The sequence below is a fragment of the Marmota monax genome, unplaced genomic scaffold (genome assembly GCF_021218885.2).
Source record: "Marmota monax isolate L192 unplaced genomic scaffold, Marmota_monax_Labrador192_F-V1.1 WCK01_AAM20220418_F8-fsc00009, whole genome shotgun sequence".
In the NCBI taxonomy this organism is placed as follows: Eukaryota; Metazoa; Chordata; class Mammalia; order Rodentia; family Sciuridae; genus Marmota; species Marmota monax.
In genome coordinates, this window is record NW_026694710.1 from 10,842,922 (window position 1) to 10,861,077 (window position 18,156).

Consider the following 18,156-nt stretch of genomic DNA (forward strand, 5'->3'; position numbering starts at 1 on the left):
CCAGACCTAGTGAGTGATTTTCAGGCCTTGGCAGATTTATCCTATCTTATCCCTGCTTTGAGACTTTCTGACCCCCTTTTCTCTCACTAGACTGCATGTTCCTTAGAAAAGGCCACCGAGACCCGCCCTCCAGGCTCCCCACACCAGGATTCAGTTGGCCCAGAGCGACACTCGGGGAACGTGGTGCAGGGTGGGGGGGCTGTGCTGCTGCTGGAGGGTGGGCAGCAGTGCTCCCCCGAGGACAGCCCAAGCCACACGACACTGCCCCCAGGAGCCTCCAAGAGCCCACGCACTCCTTGCTGTGTTTGGGGGTGGGGGGCAGGCACGGGAGGACAAGGAGCGCGTGTAGGTAACAGGGAACACAAGCGTGGAAACAGACCAGCCCTCGTCAGAGGTGCCTCTGGCTCCACCCCACTCTACCATGAGCCTGCAGTGGACTAATCCAGGGCCCCCGGCCAGTCGCCTACAGTGCTCAGTGCTGGGCACTGCAGAGCCCTCTGTGAGTCCTGCACCAGGGTTGCAAAGAAATGCTTCGGATGCATGAAAAACGCATGTGACGAATATGTTTCCATTGACTGCCATCATTTAATGAATTGATTTATCCTTCATTTAGAGCAGGTGTGACCCAGTGTAACTCTGGACTCTCAGCAGATGTGAACCTTATATCAGTCTTGGGTCCACCACTCATGGTCTCCTAACCTCCCTTAGAGGTCAGCAATTTCCGCAAAGGGACAGATGGGAGCACTGTGGGCTTTGCAAGCCTGAACTTCTCAACCCTGCCTGGCAGCTCAAGAGAGGCCGCAGGTATCACAGAACTGAGTGCATCGTGGTTGTGGTCAGTAAAACTTTATCCACAAACACAGTGGGCCCAATCGGTGCATTGCCAGTTTGCCAACTCCTGATATCTGTCATCTGCAAAATATTGAAACCTCACCTAAAAAAGCAAAAAACTGGGGACACAGTATTTACCTCAGCATTCTTGCTAGTGGTAGCACATGGTTGTCCCGTTGACACACCACATCTATTATGTCCCTCCCATGCACAGGGTAAGTGGCAGCAGCTGAGGGTCCCCTGTTGTGCTAGCTGGGAGGGCGGGACCAGGTCATATTCTCCTTGCCGCCAGATGATGGCCCGGTGCTTGCCGTGGCAGGGTTGGGGGTTGCTGGACCCCACTGGACCTCTACTTTGGAGGGGAAAGGCCTTCCTTGGGCAAGCTTCCAGATTTAGATCCTAAACGAGGTGAGCCACCTACACCGGGCTCTGCCAGCAGTGGAGGACTGGCCTTCTCTGCACAGCATTGCCTGAGTCACAGGGCAGCCTTCCAGAATTTTCTGGGCCTGCCTGAAGCCAGGCCTGCCTCAGCCCCACAGGGAGGCAAGAGCAGCCGGCACAACCTGCAAGCCGCGTCCTCTACGTGAGGAGTCCAGATTCAGCAATCTGTCACCCGCAACCCACCTCCTGGTGACACAGGGTTCCAGGAGTCAGGTGGCGCGGGCAGGAGGAAGAGCGTCTGTCGCGGTGCCCTGTAGATGGAGATTAGCGGGGACGGGGGATAATTATGACACTGGCGTCCCTGTACCGTGCGTGTCAGGGATAGAGGATTAAGCTAATTGAGGAAATCTCCAGCTCTCCCTCAAAGGCGGCTGCAGAGATGGCTTTATCTTGCATCTCCCCGAGAGAGCCGGCTCGAGGCCTGCCCACATCACCACTTTGTCCCCAGCAACTCTTTTCAGAAATAGTGTGAGTTGGCGTTAGCCATTCTGCAAAGGAGAAAGGAGCTAAAAATAAGAGCATGTGAAGGAGGCACCGCCTTTCTTCTTCTTCTTTCTAATTTCCAAAGCAAGTTTCCCAGAGAAAGATGGAAAGCTGATTTCCCTGAGATTCCCCGTATCTGTGCACACGGGACAGGTAGAGTCAAGGGGACCAGCAACCCTCCGCTATCTCTGGGAACCTCAGCCCCTGAGAGGGCTGCCTGCAGAGAAAGCAAAGGCTTGGGGCTCATTTATCATCTCTCTCCACTCACCACCGGGTGCCCAGCACCTCCAAACCCCAAGCCAAACTGATGGTCTCACATGAATGAGACATGGTTTGGAGGTTTCCAGGTGACAGATGCTGGAGTCATTGTGGAATGTATTTGGAAAAGAAGTAGCTAGTCAGCAAGGTTTCCTCCTTTTTTTTTAGATCACAGTCCTATGCCTACCCAGATATTATTTTACCAGTAGACTTTGTTTCCTCCCAAATGAGATGTCTTGTCTGCAAAACACAGTGGCATAATTTTTGCCGTGATGGGCTCTTAGCTGCTTAGAAGATGGGTGGCCAGATGAGTCCTGGAAATATTTCTTCGAGAACTTAGGACTAGAGACCTGACTACCTTCTCTGTCTTTTACAGCTTTCTGACTTTGAGAATCAACTCACTTTGATTTCTTCCTGTGTGATGAGGAAATAACGCCTAGAGTATGAGAACTGTGTGCGGTCACTCGGGAACGGCACCTGGCAGAGAGCGGGCACACAGACGTGGGCGCACCTTCTTCATCACCATCTACCAGAAAAGAAGGCACAAGGTACTTTATGAGTCAGATTCTCCAGAGAAACAAAACCAATGTGATGTGTGCGTATATGCTACTGTGAATGATAGAGATACACAAAGGTGGGGGGAGAGGGAGAGGGAAATTTTAAGGAATTAGTTTCCACAATTATGGGGGCTGACAAGTCCAAAATAAAATACACAGGGCTGGGCAGCAGGCTGGAAATGCTGCCAGGAGGTAGTTGGTGTTATAGTCTTGGGTCCAAAGGCAGTCTTGAGGCAGATATCCTTCATCTTTGAAGGACTTCAGTTTCTTTTCTAAGGCCTTCCACTGATTGGACAAGGCCCACATGAGTTTCTAGAGGGTAATCTGCTTTTCTTGAAGTCTACTGGTTTAAATGTTAACTACATCGAATAAACACTTGCACAGCAACATCTAGACTGGTGTTTGACCAAACAGAGTGGCACCACAATCTCACCAAGTTGGCATATAAAATTAACTATTGCATGGACTGGGGTTGTGGCTCAGCAGTAGAGCACTCGTCTAGTACGTGCAAGGCCCTGGATTCGATCCTCAGCACCACATAAAAATAAATAAATAAAATAAAGGTATTGTGTCCAACTACAACTAAAAAAATAAATAAATAAATATTTTTAAAAATTAACTATTGCAGGTACGTTATCTCTTGCTTCAGAGAAAATTTGACCTGGCCACAAGCAATGATCATTGAATAAATCTGGGATTAACTATATGCTATTAACAGCTCACCTGCTTAACCCCATCAGAACCTTCCAGAGCCACAGGGAAGGAAGACATCTGGTATGAAGCCAATATCCAGGCTGGGAGCTGGCGTCCCAGGTTCAAGTCCCCTCTGCCCTTGATTGGCAGGTCCCAGAGATTTTCTCATTCCTTCGCTGCAGTTCATAATAAACACATCTGGCCTGCCAAATGTGCAGGGGAAATGTGGAAAGGCAAGAATCCAATAAGGTGGCTTTGGGGAAGGGCTTGGTAAGTCAACTTTTAATGTCTTAATATCAGGCATTATCCTTCAAGGCACACAAAGCTCTGGACAGATTGAGTCCAATTATTTGTACCAAAGCAAATAGAAGCAACTGCACTATGCCATAAGTTTGACCTAACTCTAATGCATTAGCTAGCATCATCATTAATGTTTTCAATTAGAATTAATTTTCTCGCCTTCTTGGGATTTAGAATGGCTTTTTTCAATGTGAATTAAACGACCAAGTTGTCTGAACACTAACCTTTCTTCCCCCCTCTCAGTAAGTTTCCACATAGAAAGCATTTCATTGCATTTGAGCAGAGCTCAAAGCAGCAGATCCAACAAATGTTTATTGTGGATAATTCATTCATTACACAGATATTTATGGAGGCCTCACCCTGCACGGGGCCCTTGATAAAAAGGGGGATGGTTTTGAGTCCGAGGCTGGCAGTGGGTAGAATAAGCGCGTGATAGATGCCGACTATTTATTTTTTTGTTCATATGTTATTATGTGGCCATTAAAAAAAAAATACAGGATTAAGCTTTAAAATAAAGACGAGGAAAAATCAACATTCCCCCTGACCTGACAGCTTGTGCAAGGTTCCCAGCCTGTGGCTCAGTTCAATATCACACCAAAGCCAGGGCACGGGAAGCCAGGAGAGAGAAGTAATCATTCTTTGGAAAACTTCACCATCAAAGGAAATTGTCTTGTGTTGTCTCTTAGAACACTTCACACTTCATTGGGAAGCTATAAAAACAATTACCAGGTCATTAGTAAAGGTTATTATTTTTTTTAAGATCCAAAGCACCTCTCCCAGGATGACCTTAGCAGCATCTCAGCGCGAGGTGGTTGCTGTGGTGACAGAGATCTCGGAACGAGGCCGAGGGCCCTGCAGCAAGCGCTCATCCTTTGCTGAGCCTCAGTTTCCTCAGCCCTCGTGGTAGCCGGGACTCCCTGCCCATCTCGTGGGGCTCTGGACAGGTTGAAATAAAATAGCTTGGGAATAACACCCTGCTCCTGCCTGACACCCACAAGCAATGTCTTCCCTTCCTTGGTCCCTTGCGTTTGGGGTCAGAGATGTGAACAGACAGGGCAGAAAAATCTGGAGGTGGCCCCAGGTCGATGAGGATCAGCAAAGCCGTGCTGCAATGACAACCTGGGACCTCAGCCGTGGAATCCGCCAAGCTCAGTTCCCACCCACGCAGAGACCCAGGCTGGCAGAAGCTCCACCTCAACGCCACTCCCAGACCACAGAGGAAGGACCAAGGGAGCGTGATGAGCTGCATACTAGCTCAGAGTGTCTCTGTGCTCAGACCAGAGCAGGTCATGTTGCCACACCTGGATGGGAGGCGGTGGGAACGTGTCATTCTACCACAGCAGCAAGGGCTGGAGGTGGAAGGGCAGACCACGGATGAGAACCCTGGACCCAAACGCCCGTCCATATGTGATAAAGCGTAGGTGGAAATCTAGCAAAAGCTTAGCCTTTGAATCTGTCGCATCGATTCAAATACTTCTCTTTAAACAGTTAACCCTTCGTTCATCCAGCAAGATGGCCATGCGCCTGCAGAGGACCAGGCATGGTGCTGGGCTCTGTGAACAGGATCTAGCCCCTGCCTGAGTACCTGCCTTCTAGAAGGAGGGCAGCAGCAGTTCAGAAGAACACGGACCCTGTCCCTGGGGACAGTGTGCTACAAAGAAAAGCAAAGCAAGGAAAGGGACTCGGTAGAGTCACTGTGGGACCTGATGTGGGCTGGCGAAAACCAAATGAGTCAGATGGTGTCCCCAAATTGTACTTTATCCCTCCCCACCCTCTTAGAGCTTTCCGGAAGGCAACATGGCTGCTTCGACACAATGACAACGGTGAGACCAACCTGAACCCAGGAAGACCCAGCGCGCTCTCCCGCCCCCTCCCTCCCAACCTCCTCCTCCTGCCAGGCAGGATGGGAACAGCCTCCCCGGGGCCTGCAGTGGTGATGACCCACTGGTGAGGCCTCGCCCTTTGCTCACCTGTGATGCGTGTGACATGCAGGTCTAGGTTAGGGGTGAAGGTCACTAGCATGGGGTAGGGGCTGGGTGCAGGGAGGTCACTTCCGTCTTCTGATGGCCCCCCTCAGGCTTCTCCACATGGGGCGGGGGCGGCGCAGTCATCCCAGCTTGCAGATCAGAAGAGCAAGGTGCCTGGGCACCCCTGCCCAGCTTCCTCCCTCCCTTTGCACGGGAGGAGGGGGGCGGGGGGTGGGGAGGACGTCCATCCTTCAGCAGCCAGCTTTAGGCCTGAAGGTGGGTCTCATGGTTTGTTGTTAGGGGTGGAGCTCATGTCATATTCTAGAAATGACTGCACTAAGGCATCGCACACTGCAGAACCGTTAGATGTGGAATAGGTTGTGCATACAGCACGTGGAGAGGGGCTGTTGGGCTGCCAGTGTTTTGCATTAGAAAACAGGGGCTCTGAGAGAGGCTCTGAGAACCATACTCTCACCCCTGCACCATGTCACCTCCATTACCCACGGTCCCTTTCCAGCAAGGCCGCGGCTGCTGCTTCTCCTCCCACAGCACCTCCCAGACAGACTGTCCACAGGAACCCCTTTTCTGTCCCAGACTCCTGTGAGGATCTGATGAGAGGCAGAGATTCCCCTAAAAGAAAAACGCTCTCGAAAACATAAGGGAAAGATTAAGTGTGTGCACTTCGTGTGTTTAACATTTCTGTTAAGTCATCTCTCTCACTTTTAATTGACGATGCAGAAATTGATAGCTAATCCAGTAAGGAAAAAAAATGTGCAATAAAACAAGTCGATATTTTTGGTGGGGAGAAGTGGGGGGGAGGGTAACAGGGAAGGAACTCAGGGGCACTTGACCACTGAGCCACATCCCCAGCCCTATTTTGTATTTTATTTAGAGACAGGGTCTCACTGAGTCGCTTGTTGCTGAGGCTGGCTTTGAGATCCTCCTGGCTCAGCCTCCCAAGCTGCTGGGATTACAGGCATGTGCCACTGCACCCAGCTCAAGTCAATCTTAAATATGCTCAAAAGTCATTTCAACTTTAAAACCATGATGGTTTTTGCCTTGAAACAGAAGTTGAAACTACAGGATACCTTTGGCATGGTCTGTGCATGGCAGATTTGATATCCATTTAGTTTGACTTTCCTTTTGAACATATCAAATGCTGACTCACAGGAAATCAGTGCCTCTGGCTCTCTTTGCTACATGAGACAAAATGAAGACCTGTGCTAACAAGCCATAGCATTCTCCAAGGCAGAGGTTAAATCATGGGTCCTATCCACAATGGTAAATTACTTCCAAGTGTAAATAACAAAATATCTAATTAAATAAGTTTGAACTCAGAATGTCTTTTTCCCGATAATAAGTCTGAAGAAAGGGATCTCCAGTGTTAGTTCAGCAGCTCAGCAATGTCAGAGTTCTAGGTCAGCTGCTCTGAAATTCTCTTGGCTTCTCCCTCATGGTCACAAGGTGGCTGCAGTAGTTCCAAACAACACATCTTCACATTAAAAAGACATATCAACAATTCCAGAGGGGTGTTGCCTCAATGTTTTTTGCTTCAGTGTTCTTTACTTTAAGTCCCAAACAAGCTAGGATGGGTTCATGAAATAAGGACTTCACAAAATCTCTTCAACGGTATGCTTGCTTTTATTTGGAGGATGAATAATCAATTGTGTAAGATGTTTCAACAAAGGGATTGTACACTGACACAAATACAAGTTTATATATAGTTGCAGCCTTTTTAAATATCAAGGTTTTTCATGAAAAAATATCTGCATTGTCCACTGTCAGGATGGAGAGACATAATTTTGCCTCGGAAGCAGCACTGGGGCATCTGGTAGGGAGTCCTCATATCCAGTGAGAGGGGATGTGAGAATGTGGACATCACTTCTTTTCACTGATATTTTCCCACCTCAATGGGCCCTTGGTAAACAAAGGCAGGGACGCACGTTCACAATGAGAGTGTGTGTTGCACTCGTTCCTGTCAACGGGAGGCTCCTCTCATGACGGGTTGACGGGGGGGGGGGGGGGGGGGGGGTGGTCACTGGGTGTCAGTTACTAACCTCGAGCTATAACAGTCTTTCCATCTACCTTGGTTTGTGATGAAACACAAATAAAAATATTCTCACATTTAAGGAAAACATGTTTTCACAAGTTAATTTCCAGAAACAAAAATCTGAAAGAAAATATCTGTCTTCCTGCAGGAGATCCTTCCTAGACTACAGGCTAATGATCCATTTTTGCCCACAATCCATTTTTCTTGGGGTGCAGGACATGTCCTGAGACCTCAGGGTGTTGCCCCCAAGAGCATCCCCGTGCAGGACATGCCAAGAGAATGGGGTGCAAAAGGGCTGCTACCCTCCTCCACCCCTGGCACAGGTGAGGGAGGCAGGGGAGGGGCTTCTCCTTGGGGGCACCTGGCAGGAGGGCAAGCTTGGTCTGCAGAGGAAGGGCACAGCTTTGGAGGCCGGCTTCCCCACGGGGGGTTTTGTTAGATCAGTTCTCGTCCCTGAACTTTTATTTCCTTACCTGAATAATGAGGGTAGTCATCACTTCCGGTGGGACTGAGCTCTTTGAAATTACCAAAATCGATTCTGTGTTTATAACCAAAAGTCATCGAAGAACATTTTACTACCCACAAGTGGCCTTTGAGCAAGAGGCAAGCGTGCATCTCCCCGGGGAAGGCAGGAGGATGGCAAGCCGGCTGTGGGATTCTGCCTCCCACGGGCCAGCGGGGCCCGGCCTCCACTGCTCTTTTGGAGGCTGCTCAGCCAGGGAGGTCCATGAAGGTCCATGTCTCATGCCAGCCCCCAAGCCCTCCAGGAGACGATGCTGTCTCCCCCGTCCAGCTGCAGGAAGGCGAGGCAGCACGGGCAGCTGGCCTTGGTTACACTCAGGCCAGAGTGAGAACCAAGAGCCACATGGACGTCCAAGCCCGTGGCCATGTCTGGGGCTGGCCTCCTCCAGCCCTTCCCAGCACTCCACCTGCCTGTGGGTCTGCTCACCGCAGCGCCACAGCCCGAGCAGAGAGGCCCCTCCCCAGGACCCAGGAGAGGATCTGGGGCATCATCCTGCCGTGGGACCACTAACCCCAAGATCCGGGTCCAGCCGGCCTCCCCTCATCCTGCTGATGTTTCCACTCTATTATGTTGACATTTATTTATTATATCTCACTATATCAGATCTCCATGTATTTATTACGTTATGTTCTCTCTACATCATCTTTACATTTTTATGACATTTCACTCTGTTAGACTTAACATTTATTATTGTTATTTTATTTTCGTGGTCACCGTTTCCGTTGGTCTTATCTGACCTCCACTCGGTGGCTCAGGTGTGTCCCTAACCAAGCTCCCGCGGCTGGCTCCACTCATGGAACACGTTCATCTCCGCGTAAGCAGGCAGCGTTCCGAGGGTGGCAATGAGTGGGAATGTGCCTGCTGCAGTGCCCACGCCAAGTGCATCTTCCTGTCTCACTGTGTCACCTACTAAAGGTCCTTCCTCCTGCACAGGGGACCTCCTGGCTGCTGGCCACCAGCTTCCTGCGTGGCTAAGGGTTCGGAGAAGTGTTGGCCTCCCATTAAAGGAACCCAGCTCTGTGCCTCTCCGTGACATCCCACCTCCCGCCCCTGAAGCTGTGAAGGGCACAGATGGCACTCCTGGTTTCCACAGCCCGGGGGTCAAGCTGCCAGGTTCTGTGACTCCTAGGTGGCTTCAGTTCCTGGGGTCACCTGCAGATCCCCTGTCCTCTTGTGCCGTCCTCAGTCTGTTGCCCACTGTGCACGTGGGTCCTTCCTCAGAAGTCCCCTTGACAGTCACAGCAAAGGAGATGAGGAAACGCGCGTCCAGGGCTCTTCTCCAGCCCCTCCGGCTGGCTGGCCGGCCAGTCTGCCCTGGTCCACTCTGCGTTCCTGGCCTCTCCCCTCCCACCCTGCTCCTGGCCTTACTTTGTAGATCTGGGCACTCCCTGGGCAGGACGGAGCTGGAGACTCAATGAGAATCAATCAATTAGCAAACGAGGAGGATTTCCTCAAAGATCATAGAGAGAGGAAACCAAGAAGGTGCTTTCAGATGGAAAAGGGACCTTCAGGTGGAGTGGTTTATTCAGCTAGCATTCACATAGCTCTTCCTGTCCCAGGTTCTGCTTTGAGGGCTTGACAAATACTCCTCATGAGCTCTCAACACCCACCCTATGAAGTAGGTACCCTTGTCATTCTTATTTTACAGAAGAAGAAACTAAGTTCAGAGAGGTTGAGCCATTTGTCTAAGATCCCACAGCTTATGAGCAGGACAGCAAATCTAAATTCAGACTGCCTGGTCCAGAGTGCCTGCTGTTACCCTTGCCCTCTGGTCCTTCCTGTGGGGTTTATGACCTGCATTTCCTTTTATGATATTCAAGACGTTCAAGTAAAGGTTCAGGCCACATTGACTTTATCTAAGATACCAACTTGAGACCCCAGTCTGTGGTGCCCCAGAATATTTGGCTTTCAAGACAATGCCTGATTGATAGACGTTGCTGAAGACGGACAGCATCACTCACAGGATGGGATCGCAGCATGATTTCAGTCCTCTGCCTCGTCTCCGGCCTCCCCACCAGCCTCCCCACCCTCCCCTCATCCTGCCACTCTCCTCCAGGGTTTTATTACACAGCTTTTATCAAGTGGCTCCTCTCCAACACGCATGCCCACACCCATCCCTGTGCTCAGATGGACGAACGCTAACAAATTTCCTAGAATTCTTCAGACAGTTCTAAAAGTTCCCCGTCGGTTGAATTCTTTGTTCCTCCACATGCTGGGAAGATGAATCAGTCTCCCCAGAATGGTGTCCATAGGGTGCTGACAGGCAGGGGTGCACACCCACCATCCCAAGGAAGCAGTGTTCAGAGTTACCTTTAAGAGTCGTCGTGGACAAAGACCGTGGCCTGCAGCGTGCTGACTTCTCTCCATCCAGTCTCCTTGCCGTTCACGCTACTGTAAGCAGAATCTAGATGTTGGTGCTTCCCAAATAGAATTGTTTATTGCTGAATCCCTGAAAAGCCAAGGCAGAGATACTTTTCCAAAATCTGGCCACTTCATATCAACAGCAACTGGGGCCCAGCGGAGAACGTTACTTGCCATTGCCAAATTGCAAAGATGTCCTCTCTCGAGTTTCCAAAAATACCTCCTCGCTGCAGCATTCTTCGCCTCAAAGAAGAAGGGCGAAGGGTCACAACAGTCACCGAGCGAAGGCAGCAGACATTAGTCACGCGGGAAGAGGTTGCAGATAGATTTTAAGAGACACCGCAAACGTGGGCCCGTGTGGTGTCCGGGGGCATTTTTGTTTTAGCAGATATATCTTGGGATCTTTGAAGGAAGGGTTGCACTGCCAACTCGTCAATTAATCAACCATCCCAAGGTCGCCAGGGACGATGTGGATTGAGCCCAGGCAACAGGGGCCTGGAGGAACCGGCTTTAATTAAAGGATTTGTGCAGTAATGGAAGCCTCAAATCCTTTGAGCAATGTTGCATGAACTGGGCCTTTCAATCCTGGTGTGCATCTGCCATGGCTGCAAAACAGCAACAAATATCCTGACCAAGCACTTGGAGGAAGGAGGCTGCTACCCCATTTAAAACCCCCACTGAAGGACACACCGTCGGAACGAGACCAAGCAAATGAAAAAGAAAACTGCGCTCCGCAGCAGAGCAGGCTGCCCGCCCTGAAGACTCTTGTCATAAAGCCCTGATATGGTCATTACTTTTTAAAGAGTTGCTTTGTGGCCGTAAGTGTTTTGACATTATCTGCACTTCAGATACTCACCGGGCATCAGGGCTGAATTGCGACCCACAACGTGGATGAGGTCATCAATATCTGACAGTAAACCCTCTTGGAGTTTGTGGGGCTCACACATTGGGGTCCTCTGGCAGAATTCTGTCCTGAGATGTTTTGTGACATGAAAATATATTCTTGCAGGACATCGGTAGGTTTCTGAGAGGGTCAGCTGCTTCATCTCGACCACAGGTGCCCTCTCTGGGTCCACTGCACACATGGCCTCACCTGGCCAACCAGCCAGGACATTTTTAAGTTCAGATATTCCCCAAAGCTATACTCACCCTCTTTCTGTCATTTGGCACACCACACACACACACACACACACTTTCCTCATACCCTCACGTTGTCTCAAAGTTTGGGGTACAGTATAGCAAATAGGGGCTAGAAGAAAGGCCAATTCCTGGTCACTAACAGGAACCCCACTTTGCTATTAATTGCTATACATCATTTATCAAGTACCATCACCAGGAAACTCAGGGCCTCTGTGACATTCCTTGGTCCTCCAAATCTTCTCAAAAAACTGTGACTTAACTTTCAAAAATCATTTTTTTAACAGTAGTTGTTATAAGGTCATCTTTATGTGTTTTGACAAACTGCTTTCGAATTCACATATATCATCCAATGGCTCTCATCCAAGTACCCCGTGGGCTGGGCTGTTCTCAGAGCTCAGAACTGAGATGGCAGTCGGCTTTCTCAATCACAGATATGTACAGAACCCGTGTCCGTCTGGCTAGCCGACCATCATAAAATCCAGTGGACTTGGGGCTAAAGCAAAAGACAGCTGTTTTTCACAGTTCTGGGGTCCGAAGGCAGCAGGGCGGTTTCAGGGGACAGCTCACCTCCTGGCTTGCAGATGGCCGCCTTCTCTGTGTCCTCACACCGCAGCGAGAGGCAGAGCACTAAAGTGTCTCTTCCTATGGGGACACTGATCCTACTGAGTCAGGACTCTGCCCTTATGACTTCCTCTCTGATTTCATTAATTTCTTGTTATATAATTCGATTTGATCTCTTTCTCTTTGTGTGTCTGCTTCAGCCTTTTACTTTGAAGTTACAAAAGGACTTAAATAAAACATAGTTATGAGTCTGCTTGAAGCAGATAACAACTTTTACCAAATAACTCGTTCTCTCCTTCACTTTTTGTTATTAATGTCAAAACTGACATCTTCTTATATATTAACATGTAATATTAATTAAGATATTATACTTATTTTAAATACGTTGCCTTTTAACTCTTATACTAGATTTAGCAGTGATTCATACACAAACATCACAGTAGTAGAGCATTCTGGATTTGATCATACTCTTATCTTTACACTGAGATTCATGCTCTATAGAGCTTCCTGTTGTAAGAGTCCTTTCATTTCAACCTGGAGAATTTCCTCCATGTCTTGTAAGGTAAGGCTAGTGCTGACGAAATCCCTCCGCGTCTGTTTGTCTGGAAAACTCTTTATCTGTCTTTCACTTCCCAAGGGACACTTGGGTAGTGTGGGTTGGCAGTGTTCTCTTTAGCACTTCGCATAAATTATCCCACTTTCCCCTGACCTGAAAGATTTCTGCTGAGAAATCTGCTGCATCTGAAGGGGGGTCCCGTGTATATGATGAGCTTCTTTTGCTGATTTCAAAATTCTCTGTTTGCCTCCGACTTTGGAGAATTCAACTACAATCTTCGTCTCAGTGAGGATCTCTTCATGTTGGATCTTTGGGGGATTCTTTGGGATGCATGAATCTGCGTGACCATTTCTCTCACCAGATCTGGAGACTTTTCTCACAGTATTTCTTTAAACGTTATGTCTTTCTCTGTCCCTTTCTTTGTTAACCCTTTCCCTGCTGCTTCTGGAATTCCCAGAATATACTTTGGCTCATTCAATGATGCCCTCTAAGTCCTCAGGCTGTCTTCATTCTTTTTCATTTTCTTTTTTCCAGTTGGCTCCTTTGACTTCTTGATTTCAAATGACCTCTCTTCCAGTGTGCTTGATTTCGTCTCCCGACTGATCCAGCCTGCTCTGGAAGCTGTCACTGGGATTTTTTTCCCCTCTGGTCACTATGTCCTTCACCTCCGGAATTTGGTTCATGGTGATAGTTTCTATTTACAAACTTCTGATTTTGTTACAAATTAGAAGGTAACGGATATGTTAATCAGCTTGATTGTGGTAATCATTCCAAAATATTTATTTATATCAAAAACATCATTTTTCCGTGCCTTGATATATAGGATGTTATCGCGTCAATTTTGCCTCAGTAAAGCTGGGAAAATGGAAAGGGGACAAAGAGAGATTCTAGAGCTTTCCTGCTATCCTATACCTTCATGTTCTGGTACATTTGGCTTTCTGTGACTTACCAGAATTCTACGTCAGACCTGATCCTAGTTTTAGACATCAAAAGCAGACTCTGAGTGGGGAATCGGGGAAACAGCTGACCTCAAGGACCAGGACTGGCTTCTACTTTGAGAGAAAGAGACAGTAGACGTATTTCTCTCTATTCCTCCCACCAAGGTCAACTAAAAACCCTGGACATTATATGAATAAAAGTAAGACATAACTGAAAGGTAGAAAAAGATTGGCAGAGGAAAAGAGAGAGAGCACACACGAATTAATAATCCCAGAATGAAGCGCGGTGTCATTCTACGGATCCAGCATCACCAAAAAAATAACAGGGGAGTCATATCTAAGAAATCTCTGGCAAATCTGAGGTGTCAAGTATTTTCTCTTAAATTATCTTTTACGAGTTTGATTGTCTTACATTTAAATAAGTGCATGATCCACTTGATTTAATTGGGTACAAAGTCTGAAGCTTAAGTCAAGATTCTTTTTTCCCTTTTATGGCCTGTGAATATTAAGTCCCTGGGTATCATTTGCTGAAAACACCATACTGCCTCCTTAAGTTGCTTTTGCACCTTGGTTGGAATCAAATTTACGTCTGTAGAGTTGTTCACAGTATCCCCTGTTACCTTGTTGATGGAGAGGGGGCGTGGCGCAGAGAGAGAGAGAGAGAGAGAGAGAGAGAGAGACTTGAGAGAGCAGGGGGGGATGGGGGAGAGGAAATGAGGGGAAGGAGGGGGAGGGAGAGGAGGAAAAGGGAACTAGGAGCTGAGGTTACGTGTCCCTGTCACCCTGCAGGTGAGCCCAGGAAAGCAAATACCCATGTTCCCCGTTTCTGCGGCAGGAGGTGACACTTATGAAGGGACAAATCCCCTAAACAAACATAAAAAGTGCATCCAGAGGCCGGTGGGCAGAACACAAGGCCGATGTCCACCTCAAACCCTGGCAGGCGAGGCCCCTTCCTGGGTCTCCCTGCGTCCAGCTCTCCTTCCTCTCCCCACGTGATCTTGACTGGTCACTCCACTTTCCTTCATGGGATCTGAACCTCTGGGGCCTCGGGTGAGCGTCCGAGCTGAGCACACAGGGGCTTCACCTTGGACTCCACTGCCCTCCAACCTCCTCCTTCCACCACCACACCCGCTTCCCGGTCCTCACTGTCCACACCCTGGACGGCAGCTAAGAAGCCACACAGAGTCCTTGGAGTTCCCTCCAGGCCCACACTGCCTCCAGCCTCCCCCAGTCTGCTCCCCAGGCCTACAGGGGCTCAATGGCGCCAGGTGACCCCCACAGGGGGTGGGGGAGTCACTCACCTCCCAGCCCATTCCCCAAAGGGTCTGGCTCTGGGTTCGGGGTCTTGTTTTGTTTTGTTCTTCTGTTCTTTTTCTTACTTTCACTTTCACCAGTTTTATTTGCATTGAATTCTGCACATTTTATCACCTGCGGGGTCAGGGATTCCTTGTCACAGTCCAGACTGAACAGCTCTGATCCCCAGGGAGTACTGGTGGATTCCTTGCTTTAAAATAAAAAGACAAATAGAATGTCCCAGCCAACGAGAGGGAATAATGCTACAATTAAATGTTTGGCTTACCTTGAAATAAGAGTAAAGTGTTAGGTCAGAATGGAAGGCCCCGTTGATGGGAAAACCCTTCCTGAGATAGACTCCTCCCCTTAGCTCCTAGATTCTACTGGGAGAAGTTCCCTCCCACTGACCTTCAGAGATGGGGATTGGGAGAGGGTCGTACTTCAAACCAGTGCCTCTATTTCCTGGGAAAGGCTATTTCTCTGTCCCTTGATTGCTCAACACCCACGTCTACATATTGTTTGCTCGATGCTTTTACTTTCTTTTAATTTTAAAAAATTCATTCTTTTTAGATATACATGACAGTAGAGTGTATTGTAACATAAATGGAATATAAATGGAGCATCACTTATTCTGATTAGGATCCCATTCTTGTGGTTGTACGTGATGTGGGGTTTCACTGGTCATGGAAAGTCATGTCTGATTCATTCCACTGTCTTTCCTATTCCCATCCCCCTGCCTTCCCTTCATTCCCCTTTGTCTAATCCAAGGAATTTCTATTCTCCCCTTTATCGTGTGTTAGCATCCCCATATCAGAGAAATTTGGTCTTTGTTTTTTTGGGGGATTGGCTTATTTCACTTAGCATGATAGTGTCCAACTCCATCCATTTACCAACAAATGCAATAATTTCATTCTTCTTTATGGCTGAGTAATATTTCATTGTGTGCATACATACCCCATTTTCTTGATCCACTTATTTGTTGTAGGACCTTTAGGTTGGTTCCACAGTCTGTCTATCGTGAATTGAGCAGCTATAAACATTGATGTGACTGAATCACTATAGTATGCTGATTTTAAGTCCTTTGGGTATAAATCCCAGAGCAGGATAGCTGGGTCAAATGGTGGTTCCGTTCCAATTTTCCCAATAATCTCCAGACTGCTTTCCAGAGCGGTTGCACCAATTTTCAGGCCCGCCAGCAGGGTATGAGTGTGCCTCTGCCCACATCCTCCTTCAGCTCTGCTTTCAACCCACAGATTCTAGAAAGCCCCTCCCCCTCCCCAATAAAACATTTCCATTTCATTGAAGCAGCCTGAGTAGGTATCTAAATCCCATATCCTACTGCATCCCCAGGAACAGCTGGTTCTAGGGCCACAGAACCCCTCGTGCTGCCTACACCCACAGCCACGACTGCGCCTCGGACCTCGAGGATGCGCCCCCTGGAGGAGCCCTTGCGCTCCTACGGCCACTTCTCCTGCCTCCAGTTCTTCCTGCAGGAGGCACCATGGGTATCAACATTCCATCTCCAGGAGCATCGGGAAGGCGGTCTCAGACTCCGGCAGGTCTAGAACGTCGTGACCTTCCTGATTCCTGATCCAGTGCCCGTTCCACCAGATTCCTATTTGGAAGCTGATAAAAGTTCAAATAATAATGATGCTGATCAAAACAGTAATGACAACTGACATTTCTTGAAAATGCACCATGTGACATATCCCCTTCCTGAAGTACGCACCTTCGTTTTCCATGTGTTACAGATTAAGAATCTGAAGCACGGAGAGGTGAAGTAAGTCGGCGAAGATCACACAGCCAGCAGGTGGCAGAAATGGAACTTGAGCAAAGATAGACCTCCAGAGCCTACACTCTCCACCCGTACACAGGAGCCCTTGTCAAGTGTTCAACATTAGGTGAAGGAGTAACAGTATTTAATTTCTGTGTTTTGTTTTATTGATTCATTTCCTGATTCTAAAAGTGATTTACTCATGTTTAGACATTAAGATATGTTGATTCAATGAACTCCTCCAGTAAAATGTGGAATATTACATGGCAAAGAAAGATGTGCTTTATAAAAATTTATATATACAGCAGGAACGGAATTATAAATACAGTAGAAGTGTAACTATGTAAATCCAACATAAGAAAAAAAGACTATAAAGAAACCCACCAAAATAATATTAGTAGTTATGTTACAGTGTGAGATCATGTGAGATCGGTTTTATTTTTACATATTCTCTATTTCAAAATTCCCTGGGATTTTTTGGAAAAAAAAAAAAAGTGATGTGCAAAGCTCCCCCAAATGGCTTAACTTGTTACTTTGAATCTTTGGCATTTGGGGAACCACAGAGGAAAAATAATTCATAAAATGCAAAAACCCTGGGAACAGTTCATATTTTTTTTTCTTCTCATTGTGTCAAAACTTCAAGGAATTTGTCTCGATTGTACTAATAAAAACGTGTCCTCCTTTCCATCCCCCTAAGGAATGAAGGGAGGAAGGAAAGAGAGAAGGAGGAGGTAGGTGGGAGGGAGAAAGGAGGGAAGAGGGAGGAGGGAGGGGGAGGGGAGAGGGAGGGGGAGGGGAGAGGTAGGAGGGAGGGGGAGGGGAGAGGTAGGAGGGAGGGGGAGGGAGGCGAATTTCCTCGCCCAGCAGAACCATCACATTTCCTGTCCACAAACACCAATCTTGCTGGGTAATTAAAACAGTGTAAATGTCACTCTTCCGACCTCTGACGTCTGGGGTGGGTCCTGACAGGGCACTGTAGAGGGGACCCCTCCGTTGCCGGGTGTTGGTGATCCTGGCAGGAGCTTTCTGATTGCTCTGGACCTGGAGAGCATCTGCCTGGGGAGACCCATGGGCACTTGGCGCTGTCCCGGCAGCACCTCCTCTGCGTGGGGTTGAGTGTGGTCGCCTCTGGGCTTCCTGCAAGCAGGGCATCTTCCCTCAGGGCCTGGGTCCTGTCCCACATGTCTAATGCAACGTCAGTCACCTTTGAACAAGGTCACAGCAGTCACCTCCGATCCCTGACCCCTTACCAGGCACCTGGCTCTGTCTTGGTGCTCACCAGACACTGGCTCACTCACTGTGTCTGCGGAGGTCGGAGCCAGGAGCCAGCCAGCCCAAGTCCCGAGGCCCCAGGTACCAGGTCGGTCACTCAGCCTGTCGATGCCTTAGGTCCATCCCCAGTAAAATGAGGAAGTAACGGCACCCGCTTC

The 18,156-nt window shown here is 48.5% G+C and overlaps 1 long non-coding RNA gene across 1 annotated transcript; it reads left to right on the plus strand.

The window, feature by feature from the left end:
- Positions 1-1,836: 1,836 nt before the first annotated feature.
- Positions 1,837-17,317, plus strand: LOC131423376 (uncharacterized). Its single transcript, XR_009224852.1, has 3 exons — positions 1,837-1,908; positions 2,390-2,561; positions 16,704-17,317. It is a non-coding gene; the product is annotated as an uncharacterized LOC131423376 (long non-coding RNA).
- Positions 17,318-18,156: the final 839 nt, after the last annotated feature.